Consider the following 12926-nt stretch of genomic DNA (forward strand, 5'->3'; position numbering starts at 1 on the left):
ATCAATTTTGCCGCGAAATGTACATAACCTATTCGCAATTTCAAATTGTTGCAAGTTACGTCTGTATGAGATGAGATAGAGGTTATATTATTGCATCACGCAAAAAAATTTCATAAGGAAAAGTATTATTAAAGTAGTAAAGTAAGTAATTTATAAATAGATGCAGTTTTTTTCTATTAAATACGTCGTATTGCTTATGAAATTGTCCTTGGAGTGGCACCTAAGTCAAATATAATCAGCATTGTGAATGCATTTAAGCACTAAACGTAATGTTTTGATAATATTAGCATTTCTACATGTAAGTAAATATAGTTTCATAACGGTTATACGGGTATCTAAAACTAGCTGTATCTCGCGATCTGCTCGATGTAAATATTGCACATGTTACACTCTGATAATATAGCTATTTTGTATATATATATAGTTGACATGACAAACAAATAACTACATGGCTCCCCGATGCGAAATTGTAAACCTTGCGTTTATATGTATCATGTGACGTCCGTGATACTATATTCCTGCGTTGCCGTTCTAGAGGTATAAAAAATTATGCTCCTATCCTGTAAATTGCCCTATCTCACCCTACATCCGAAACACGGTTTATAAAGCAGGCTGCTTAGAGGATGAAATAGTTAGGATTAAGTACTCTATTTGTAATCTCCGTGTATTCTTAAAGAAAAGTCAAAACTGGTCTAATATGTTATGATTATATTAATTGAAATACAAAAAAATCCTCCGTTTATACGTTTATATTATTATCAGTATGTTCAACAACTTGGAGGCTGATTATGTGACTGTTTCTGATTTTTACTGTTTAAAAGATTTGATTTCCATGAACACAATGAAACATTAAATAAAAGAGCTAAGGAATTGTTAGTAATGGAATTGTAGGTAAAAAAAGTAATTTGAACGAGAGAATCACAATGTTTTAGGCTAATTCCTGACTAATTTAGACTAATAATAAGTTTTATGTCTCTGCAGTAAGATATATATACAATATTGTAAAAAGCCAGCTATAGAAAATTTACAAATTTGTTCAAGTTCACACGACTTCTTTGAAAGATTAAAAAACATACACGCATTTTCCTTTAGAAAAGTTGTTTAGTTTAATGAATAATAATCACTGAGTTTTGGCTTGTTGTATATTATACACCTTACATCCGACATTATAGTATATACATATATTGCGAACGTCCATTTTGTAGAAAATATATTCCTGCATTGTACTCGTAATACAAAATGCAAAAAGCTTTCAACACGTTAACGGATTATTAAGCGCACATAAAACTATTATATATAGCAGCCATGTGTCATAATTTTCACTGCTGTAACTATGAAATGTGTAATGGATTTTTCTTTTAAACTATTTTCTATATTCTTTATTTTTATAAGCTAGCAATGATATAGAAGATTTACTCTCTTTTTCATCCCCTGGATAATATTCTATAATAATAATAATATTCTATTGACAAAAAATACAAAGGATAAATTAAGTATATCTATGCTAGGGACAATGTAGGAAAACTCAAAACGCTATGTCTATTTTATATAGTTGTTAACTAATAGTGTGGTAATAGTTGACTAAATTCTTTTATGAGAAGATACTTATGTTCAGTTATAATAAATCGTTATTATATACATTCACAAGATATTCTTCATTAATTATAATTATCATGTGTAACTTTTCTTATGTAATTGTAAAAGCAAACAAGCTGACAGCTCTTTAACAAAATTTACGAGCTTTTCAACTTAATTTATTTATAAATACAAAATATATATGTTTTCAATTAACTTCTTAGAATATGGATGATCATTCCCAGTTGACTATAATACAAAACGTTTTGACACTGCGTGGGCAACATACGACGAGATACATATAAGTCCTGTAATCTATTTGCGTTTGGGTAGAATCCGACGTTAATCCAATGCGGAGACCATCAATGTCAGAAATGCACTGTGTAGCAAACTGTCGATAATGTACTGTCGAAAATTACTTGGCCGATTATCCGTCTATTTGGACGTGCAAATTCGACACTATATCAATCGTGTGTTCATACCCGTATACCACAAATCGGATATACCTTCATCTGACGTATTTCAAATTATTGACATTTGCACTTGAATTTCTACCTTTTAACTGTTATAATTTGATAAAAATAGACAACTATCTTTTAAGAAGCGTACTGGGATCAGCATGCTACACGAATTTGATATGGATTTTTTTCGTGTAATGAAATGGAAACAAGCTGGCCCACCATATGGTAACATCCTATGTACCTAAACATCACTGTGGACATCACGATATCATGTGACTATCACTCATGCATTCAATTAATTCTAGAGGACTAAAATAACATAATACTGCAACCAAAATAAAGCAAGCTTGTTGGCTGTTATAATAGGTATATTTAATTTATTACTGGCAACCTCGGTTTTTTTAAATTACAATTGTTAACTACAGTTTTATTAAGTGTATATGTTGGTATATCATATATGAACCACGAAACATACAAATATTTCATTTTATAGACGAGTACAAAATTGGTTTGGGTCTTTTCTGTTTCAGTTAAGAATGTATTTACAATAAAAATATATGTGTAGAAGATATCTGATCTCACATCATTATAAAGCATTATTATTCAGTTATGTATATGTTGTTAATAGTACCAAAATGTTGATACGCTTGTCAGCAGTAACAATACTTCTAATAAATGCATGTAATTCTACTGCATAAATTCAGATAACTCCGTAATATGTAATATCCAAGAATATTAATTTTCTCAACTTTAAATCATATCCAGTTAAAACAAAATTGTTTACATTTTGTAACTAAAGCCTTTCCAAGAACACACAAGATTTCAAGTAAAACAATTTCTGCAAGTTTAGAACTTGTTAAGTTCATAGTTATATTATTTGTTCGTGCGTCAAAGTTGTAGCGCAAAACTTTGGTTTATGTGGATTTTGGGAAGTATGTGAAACAAGAAACATAAACTGTCTTCACAGGTTTATAAATCCCTCAAGATATTCCGTCAACCTGACTTTAGACTCTAAAGTTATTTATTACTTACTAGTTGTACTCGCGACTCTGTCTGCGTGAATTCACGTCAAAAGTATCTTATATGTTAATCTAGAATATAATCAGGGTATCTGTGTACATAATTTCATTCCTAATATTGGTATTCCTAACAAATCGATAACAATGGCAGTTAGTTATTTCATTAAACAGGAATTATGTAAGTAATATATAGCTATTATAATTATAAATCATGAAAAGAGGTGAAACGTCGGAATGAGTTTCCTGATACCTTAAACAGCACGGATGTATGCAAAAAGTGCATTTTGCATCGGATTGCGACGTTTCACCTTTGTTCATGCATTTTTGCATATGTCCACCGCATTACAAATTTTTGAAATTAATTATAGTAATAATACAAACTGGAAAATTTGTAATTGTAATTAAATTGACATTGATATGTTCCCAATTTCGACCCCTTAATTATTTTATTATTCCTGTGATGTACGGCTATGTAACTTTATACTAATTTCTCATACTTACGAGGCGACAGTCGAAATGTCATTGTCTTAAAAGAACTTGACAATAGCTTCGTAATGGTAAAGTTTCATATTACTCGTCTGAACTCGTCCCATTAGAAACCACGATGATTTTTACCTTTATCAGTAAAATATCCCTTTTGATATAGCATATCAAAATGTTATTATTATGATGCGGCTTTGTCCGTCCATCCGTCTATTAAAGGGATAATCTTATTGCAAGACTCATGCCCACTTTAGATATTTTTTAATGCTATGGACCTAAAATCTGTATTAATTTTAGATAATGGTACAATAATAACGAAAATTAAAAAACATCCATTTATTACTCGCCAACGCAAATCAGAGCTTTCACATAATCTAAAAAAACGTATTCATCCATGTATCTGTCAATTTTAGACTGATATGTCGGAAATACAATTTTGGAAATTAATACACACTAAAATTTTGTTGATGTGGTAATATATACTCCTAAATATAAATGTGTTTCCATTTAGTGAGTGCTTATGTGATAGATGCTTTAATAAAATTTTTGTTTACCTTTCATATAAGTTCTCTCGGAATGAAGTATTAGTATGTATACATAAATTGTACAAATTCCATAATATAACTTTAGATATTAATATTAGATAGAATATTAGAACATACATTTCATTGACAAAGGGAACATCGGAACAAAGTTGACATTGTGTAACGTTTAATCAAATATATTAATTTAAACCGTCAGGTTTAAGTCCTGATCCTTATAATTCAAAAATCCATCATTAATACCCTTAAAAAGGGTTATTCTCCTCCGGATAATGAACTGTGTGCCAATCAAATACTTTTCGTTACTTTGCCAACAGCTTTGGCTTTCCTCTTACCCGTTAAATAATTGAATAGGTCTCACTGTGAGTGCTCTAATTTATCCTTCGCACAAAAACGTCGATACGAGAAATTAATTGATGGCAGGAAAGAACAGGGATTTTCTTAATAATTATTAATTACACTGTTAATCGAATAATTCATATATTAATAATAATATCTTAGGCCAATTCAAGCAGCGCCATCTAGTCCCAGTCTAAGCAGAGCTTGTAATATGACTATAAAAGACCATCGGAAGTAAGGCGGTGTGCTAAACTGCTGGACTACCGAAGTCGTCATTCTTCTTCTACGATTAAAATCTTCGTTTACTAATAATAATTAGTAAACGAAGATTTTAATCGTAATATTATGTTAGTTAAATTTGAAAAACAGCGTCTAGATACGGGTACCTTAGTTTCACCTATGACAGTTGTCAAGCAGCTTGCTTTGTGAACTGTATTTCGGTTATAGCGTGAAATTAGGCAATGAAATCACAAAGGACACTGAAAGGACCCTGACACATTAATGGGATTAGGCAGTGAAATCTCAAAGGTCTGATAGTTACTCCTCCAGAATGACAATGAATGAGTGGTATCTCGTTCGTCACACTATAACGTGAAATCTGTGATGCTGTTCCTGTATTTAGGCGAAGGTCACCTACAATCAGGTAGGCCGCTGGCTTGTTTGCAATTACATGACTAAATGAACGGATCTTATTGAAACCTGACGTGAAGACTGATTGTACCATGAGGACGGGACTTTTTATGAAAAAGCCCCGGATAATTATTTCCAGGCCTAGTACTATTTATTTACTAATTTAGGATATTGTATTTAATTTGTATTGCGATAGCAATTACACTGTTATTTATTGTATCGTATATAAAAAAGATAAGGGTTACATACTGCCTAATAGTAGTCATTGCTTTATCACTAACTTTCATATCACAAAATCGTTCATTAGATATGTAATTCCAAAATTATTTTAATTCACTTATTTCTTTGTTTCATAAAATCATCAAAGGAAAGAATATGGTGTTTGGTTTTAGTAAACAGTCCTCTGCAATGTGAATATGCACCCGTCCTCATGGGAATAATGATGAGCTCAATAATATGTAAAGGAAGTCACTGGTAATAGCTTCTTCCTCTTTAATCGTACACTTTTGATAGAATGGTCATGGTGATGATGGTATTTCTTAGTTGTCCTTATTGGAGACAGAGCTCCTCGCAATCTAGGGTAATAGCCAGTTGTCCTTAATTGGAACATTATAATAATAAAAATAGGTACGAGTATACATAAAATCTGTCATGGTCCGTGTTCGTCATAGGTCATAGAACAGGGCATCTTTATGGGTATGATTATTATTCACATGTCGTATGAGTATATTAATAAAATATAAATTATTTTATATCGATTTACATCATTAATTATACAAGATGTTATTTAATATTTTATGTCCAATTATTATAACTAGTGGTCGCCTAGCGATCGAAACTCAATTATAATCAATTTAAATTATAAGGTTGAAAATTATTAAGGTGATAGTGATTATAGTATCTACTTAAAAAGAAAAAGTGTGTATATTATATACATGGTATGTAATGATTTTTATTGAAAATTATATTTTTTTGCATAATTTAATAAAATATATTATTTTTGTGAACTACTTCTCTATATAAACTACAAGTGTGTGAAATTTCATACTGCTATGACCGTGCAATTTTCGTAAAAAGGGGTACAGTTTTTCCTTCACATTAATACAGGAAGGAACAACTTTTTACAGGTATATAGACTTTAAATAAAAATCAAAAAGGATATTCAGGGTCATGTATATCTTCATCTCGACACTAATGTCACGTTTCTACTCGTATAATTTCTTCAGATTTTAAAATTGGGTATGGTAATTAGCTGGTCTTGCATCACAAGAGCTTCACATTAGTTCTATCAATACAAGTTGTCGGCACCCTTTCACAAATGCAGGGAATATTCATTCTCTCTGCAAAAGTGATGCCACCTCATTCTAAAATGAACTGAATTATTAATTTATGTTACAACAAGTACCTGGATGATTTACATGCAACTAAAAATTAGGACTTTCTCAATTTGACTTGATTTTTTTAATCAAATCACATTCAGAATGAATTCAATAATAAAGGTACATTTATGAATACATTATTAGCAGCAGCTTACTTAACCATTCTACTTCATATGACGTAAATATTAAAAATAACAGAATTACTTAACGTCTACCACCATCAACACCATCATCGATGCGTTTATCTTCTTATGTATATGTTACTTGTATTGTACTGTATGATACTGGACAAACTACGAAATGTTTTCTTGGCCTTGTTAATATACAAGATGATCTCATTCTCTAGATTTCAGATACTTCTATGTACAGTAGTATACTAAGTGTATATAGCTTATGTAATTTGAGCTTTATTGTTTGTCGCCTTTGAACTACAATTTGATGGGTGAATTATACTATGGCCATGAGATAATAAGTCAAAACCGTATCATAGTTTATTAATACAAATAGTACTAATGCGGAAGCAAGTCAATATGTGTGTGCACAATGTTATGGTATGTAGTTTCTTTTATTATATGATAATGAAATGGTATGGTAGTGATGATTTAAATCATCAGTGATGTGATGTGAATGATGGTAATGGTATTCCATTGGAAGATGATGGGATGGACATAACTTTACGCCACGAAGAGAATCCTAATCTGACAGCCCTTCGTGATGAATTCACTCTGAATTAACGACTGTAGTTTCTAGAGAAGATCGCGTGGAAGGTCAATCTAAATTGATAACAAGATCTAAGGCATGTGGCTATTTTTTTAATTTATTTATGAAAAAGCTCCGGATAATAATTTCCAGGCTTTTGTTTTGTATATGTTAGATATAGCAATAGCAAAATATACTGTATTTAATTTCATCGTATATCAAAAGGTTATCTACTGCCCAATAGTAATAATTGCTTTATACACTAACTTTCATACCACAAAACCCGTTTACATATGTAATTCCAAAATTATTTAAATTCACTTATTTCTTTGTTTCATAAAATTATCAAAGGAAAGAATATGGTGCTTGTTTTTATTAAACAGCCCTCTGCAATGTGAATATGCATCACAGACGACAAAAAGCACAATGCATTACGCATTAAGCATACAGCAAATGCAACTAGTGCAAATACGCAAGCACTAATTCAGAGCAGATAGTAACTATTATTGCTTATGAACAAACACAATCCCATTTGGAGGGCACGGTCTTAATATATTGTACACTATTATTGTCTATGGATATATATCAAATATATTGGATTAAAGCTACATTAAGCTATTGATCCATTGGTGATAGGATTATAAAGTTTTACAATATCGTATAGAGCTTTGGGATAATGTAGTTTATCGTGATTTTTATTATTATATTCTCATATTTTTAAATATATTTTATATAACATAAATAAACATTCTAATATTGATATTGTTTCTTTATTATAATTTAAACATTCTATATTAATCTATATACATTGTTTACTATGGGAAAATATGTTGCTGGATGGCTGATGTCACAATTGGTAAAATAAAAATAGCAAATATAAATTTCTTTCAATCACTAGCAAACTCAGTCAGCTGGAATATCAATATATAAGATAACGTATCGCCTTATATCTTCTTAGTTTTCATGATGTTTATGGTCAAACGGATGCTGATGATGCATATAAAACTTTTCTTGATATATTTGTTCTCATTTTTAATCTTTGTATACCAACTAAAAAAATTAAAGTAACATATAAAAGAAAACCAAATTGGAAAACAAGAGGTATAGTAATATCGAGCAAAACTAAAAGACACTTATATCTACAAAGTAGAAAAACAAACTGCATAGATACCAATAATAGATATAAAACATACTGTAAAATTATGAAATCTGTAACAAAACAATCACAACGAAATGCAAATATGAACTATATAGAGCAAAGTGTCAATAAGAGTAAAGCTACATGGCAAATTATAAAACAAAACACGGCAAAGACAAATGATATAAAGGAAACAATAAAATGTATTAACAAGGATAACTTTATAATCAATCAACCCCTAGACATAGCTAAAACTTTCAATAATTTTTTTATTAACCTAAATGATTCTCTCCATAATAGAAGTGATGCAAAATTTAAACCAATTATCCAATCAAACTTAAACAGCATCTTTTTGAACCCTGTAACTGGCGCAGAAATGAAAAATGTTATTAAAAGTTTGAAAAACAAAAAACTACAGGATACGACAATATAACAATAACACTAATAAAATCTAGTGTGGATTTTATAACAGAACCACTAACTTATATCATAAATATCATTATTGAAACTGGTAAATTTCCAGAAGATCTAAAAAGAACACTAATAAAACCCCTACACAAAAAGGGCCCAAAAAATGAAATGTTAAATTATAGACCCATTGCACTATTACCAAATATTTCGAAAATATTTGAAAAAATTATATCAAGCAGACTAACTTCATTTTTAAATAAAAACAATATTTTAAACTCTAATCAGTTTGGATTTCAGAAGAAAAAAATACAACATCAGCTATTTACAAAATATTAAAGGAAATATGGATAGATATTGATAAGAAAAAAACATGTATTGGACTTTTTCTAGACATGTCAAAAGCTTTTGATTGTGTTGTGCACAAATTATTATTAAAACAACTTGAACATATAGGAATTCGAGGGAATGCATTGAAGCTAATGGAATCATACTTAAATAATAGATTTCAAGCAACCATACTAGAAACGTTTGACCGAGATACAAGGACAATAATACGAGTACAATCAAATTTTGAAAAAATTTCAATTGGTGTACCCCAAGGTAGTGTATTGGGACCTCTTTTGTTTCTAATCTATATAAACGAATTTCCTCTGATAGTTAATCATTTATGTATAATGTTTGCTGATGACGCTACAATATTTTTATCTAAAGACAATCTAACTGACAAAGGCTTTATTGATGACATTTATAATACACTACACATTGTAATAAATTGGTTAGCATCTATTAATTTGAAAGTTAATTTGGAAAAAACAAAAATTATGGAATTCATAAACTATAAGAAAATGCCATTGGATTTTAATATTAGTATTAACAGCACAAATATAGAGAAAGTAACAGATATAAAATTCTTAGGTGTCACTATTGATACTCATATGAACTGGAAAACACATATTGAAAAAATAAATAGGAAAATTTCAAGTGGCTATTATGCTATATCAGTATTGACAAATATAACTACAACAGATGTTGCGAAAAATGCTTATTATGGATATATATATCCTTTACTCACTTACGGCATAATATTCTGGGGTAATTCAGTCAACGTGCAATCTACTTTCATACTTCAAAAAAAATGTCTTCGTAGAATATATAATATCAATAGGTATGACTCATTGAGAAATGTGTTTAAGAATTTAAAATTTTTAACCTTGACATGTATCTATATATTAGAAATAGCTTTGTTTGTGAAAGAAAATAAGGATCATTTTTGTAAAAGGACAGAAATAAAGAGTAATTTAAGATCGCAATATAAATATGACATCTGTACCGTGAGATCTTCTAGTTATATGTATAGTAAAAGTACCTACATAAGTGGAATAAAAATATTTAATCATTTGCCTGATAGCATCAAGTCACTGGATGCTGGACAATTTAAAACAACCTTAAAACAATGGTTATTTTGTAAGTGCTTTTACAACTTAGATGAATATTACCTTGGTGGAGGGGAGTGACAAATTGTTTGATCTGAGATGTGTTGTAGATAGTTATTTTATATATATATTTTTTTTTTTGTTTTTGTAATTTGGTTATGTGATGTAATTGTATATTTTAATTTCATATTGTACGTCCGAAATGGATAAACTGGTCGTTTCCATATATGATGTAACACAGTTATAGACAATAAATGCTTATCTTATCTTATCTTATCTTATCTTATCCAATCAGACATACTATAATTCAACAATAATAAATTGAAATTAAAAAACAAACGTACGGCCCAGATGAGAAACTGATTCCGGAAAGTAGAGTCTAATTTATATTACATTACATTACATCCCTGCACAACTAACACCATTTAGTCCCAAGCTAAACAAAGCAAATAATGTTTATATTGCAAATGAACTCCATAAATCGTTCTCAGACTGCATTCACTATCTATACTAAGTGGTTTGGTATTTTCATAATAAATCAAAGTTATTAATGCATTTGTGAAGTTCAACTAATGCATTTGTAATTATAATTTGTCTTTCCTGCTTTATCAGTACGCTTACATATTCGAATTGCTGATTTATTACGTATTTGAAGTAATTTAAAAACTTGGTTTTTTTTAATATATATATATATATATATTTAAAAAAAATTCAGAATTCTTTATTTAGGTAACACAATTTTACAACTACATTTTACAGTTGTTGAAGACTTCTTTTAAGCATAAAGATGGAGGCGGGATATATATATATATACATATATATATCCAAAGATTTAGCTATGATAGTGATGGTGGTGCTAATAGCAAATGTCATCTTCGAAACAAATTAAGCCCACCAAAGCCGGTCGGCTTACATCCTGCCTTGTTAGATTCTAATATGTTCCACGAAATGCGATCAAATGGAGTACACCGTTACCATAACAGTCGAATAATGGTTCTGACTTCAAAAGAGTAATAGTATTTATACGAACACCAATAATATACACATTATCAATATGGTATATGATACCACCGTCTCTATCCATAACCTCTCTTTTTTTTTATTAGCAATTTTATACTTCAGCATTGTATTTGAATTTTATGTATTATATATTAACTTTAGTGCCTAGCAAATTTAGTTGTCAGTGACGTTTGCAGTGCGCATCATATTTGCTGATCCTCTGGTCAACATCGAGAAGCAAATAGAAAACAACTATCAAATAGAAAACAGCAAATATAACCTCATGGACATGTATGTATATTACTTCCGTAACTTTTGCTGCTGTAGTCTCTGGAGCCTGTGTACACGAGCCTTAATATGCCATTAAATACACACAGTATATGTAAATAGGCGCCAACTAGGTCGTAATGTGTTTAATGAGTGGAACGAATGTGCTCTGGGTTTTCCCACCATTTCATAGCATTGGCAGTGACAGTTTCAGCCATATAGGAGATTTTGTGATTCACCCGTAAGTAGAAACTGTTATGGGATGACGTCAAACCATAAAGCAATAAGTATAGGAAATTATACTTACGAATATTCTAAAAGTAACAATTAACCTCGCAAAAATTTCTCGACTATTCTGTAGCATCAATAGACTACTTAAGCATTAATATAATAGTGAAGTATAATGATTATTTTATTTATATGGGACTTTCATAGTAATTCCTATGTGGCAGAGCTTGCGTAGTATAATGAAAATATTACGTAAATATTTTTATGCGAAATAACTTTCGCATATGACAGTAAATTAAAATAAATTTATTTAGCATATATGTATGTAAGTACGCATTACTTAGTCGTATTGTTGAAAATCGGATTACGGCAGAACGTTCCCATTTTCTCTTGTTTAATACAATATTTATACTAGATAGATTATCTTTAAGGGCTAAACAAAAAAATAACCTGAGTTTATACTCGTGACTATAAAGTCCAATATTCTACTTTATAACCATGATAAAATACAATAATAGCCGTACTCAAGCAAACGGCCACCCGTAAACATAACAAAGTTTTAGGTTTTGATAACCACCACAGGAATATAGTGTCAGTGTGACTATAACCGTTTTATCTTTAGTGTGACCTCACCTTTGGGAATAATATCAGCTATTCGCACTAAAAGTAAAATTCGTTCCAATCCAATATCGGGGATTAAATGTACCTACCTACCCTCGCATTATTTCTAAAAAATTAATAAATAACATAAAATTTATGTAGTTTTATAATTAAAAAACACTATTCCATTACATTCATATTCTTGGAAATGGAAAAGATGTACTGAAAAAATATAATATAATAATATGCAGAGAGCACGCATATTAAAAATATTTTTTATAGCTTGCTATTTTAATTTCTTTACTCGTTTATAAACAAATAATTACAAGTCATATTTCACTATGGTTCATAATCTTTAATATTAAGAAAACTTATGTTAAACACAATATTTTTACTAAAATTTGAATGAAATCTTGTCAACTTTTGGTGAAAATATTGTATAATCTGCGTCCTAATAATGTAAAGCCTGTGTAAAAGGAAATACTTCTTTTAAATCATTGCCGCGTGAGTAAACTTGAATAAGGATTACTCCGACCATTGTAGGTTCTAGCGCTATTGTCTATTATTGTAATCTAGTACATTACTAAAGGTTGGCCAGGAAGTGACATTTTGGGCCCTTTTCGCATCGTTCAGTGACACTTAAATACCGTCCCTGTTTTACTTTAATAGCCTGTAAAGCGGCCTCGTTAAGTGTAAAACTAACTCACCTTTGGAAAATTTGCT

The 12926-nt window shown here is 30.0% G+C and overlaps 1 protein-coding gene across 1 annotated transcript in view; it reads left to right on the top strand.

Moving 5' to 3' along the window:
- LOC131844815 (uncharacterized) overlaps nt 1–12926 on the top strand; it is a 164714-nt gene that overhangs the window by 96109 nt on the left and 55679 nt on the right. The window lies entirely within an intron of this gene.

The sequence above is a fragment of the Achroia grisella genome, unplaced genomic scaffold (assembly GCF_030625045.1).
Source record: "Achroia grisella isolate CSIRO2021 unplaced genomic scaffold, CSIRO_AGI_Agris_v1 utg413, whole genome shotgun sequence".
NCBI classification, from domain to species: domain Eukaryota; kingdom Metazoa; phylum Arthropoda; class Insecta; order Lepidoptera; family Pyralidae; genus Achroia; species Achroia grisella.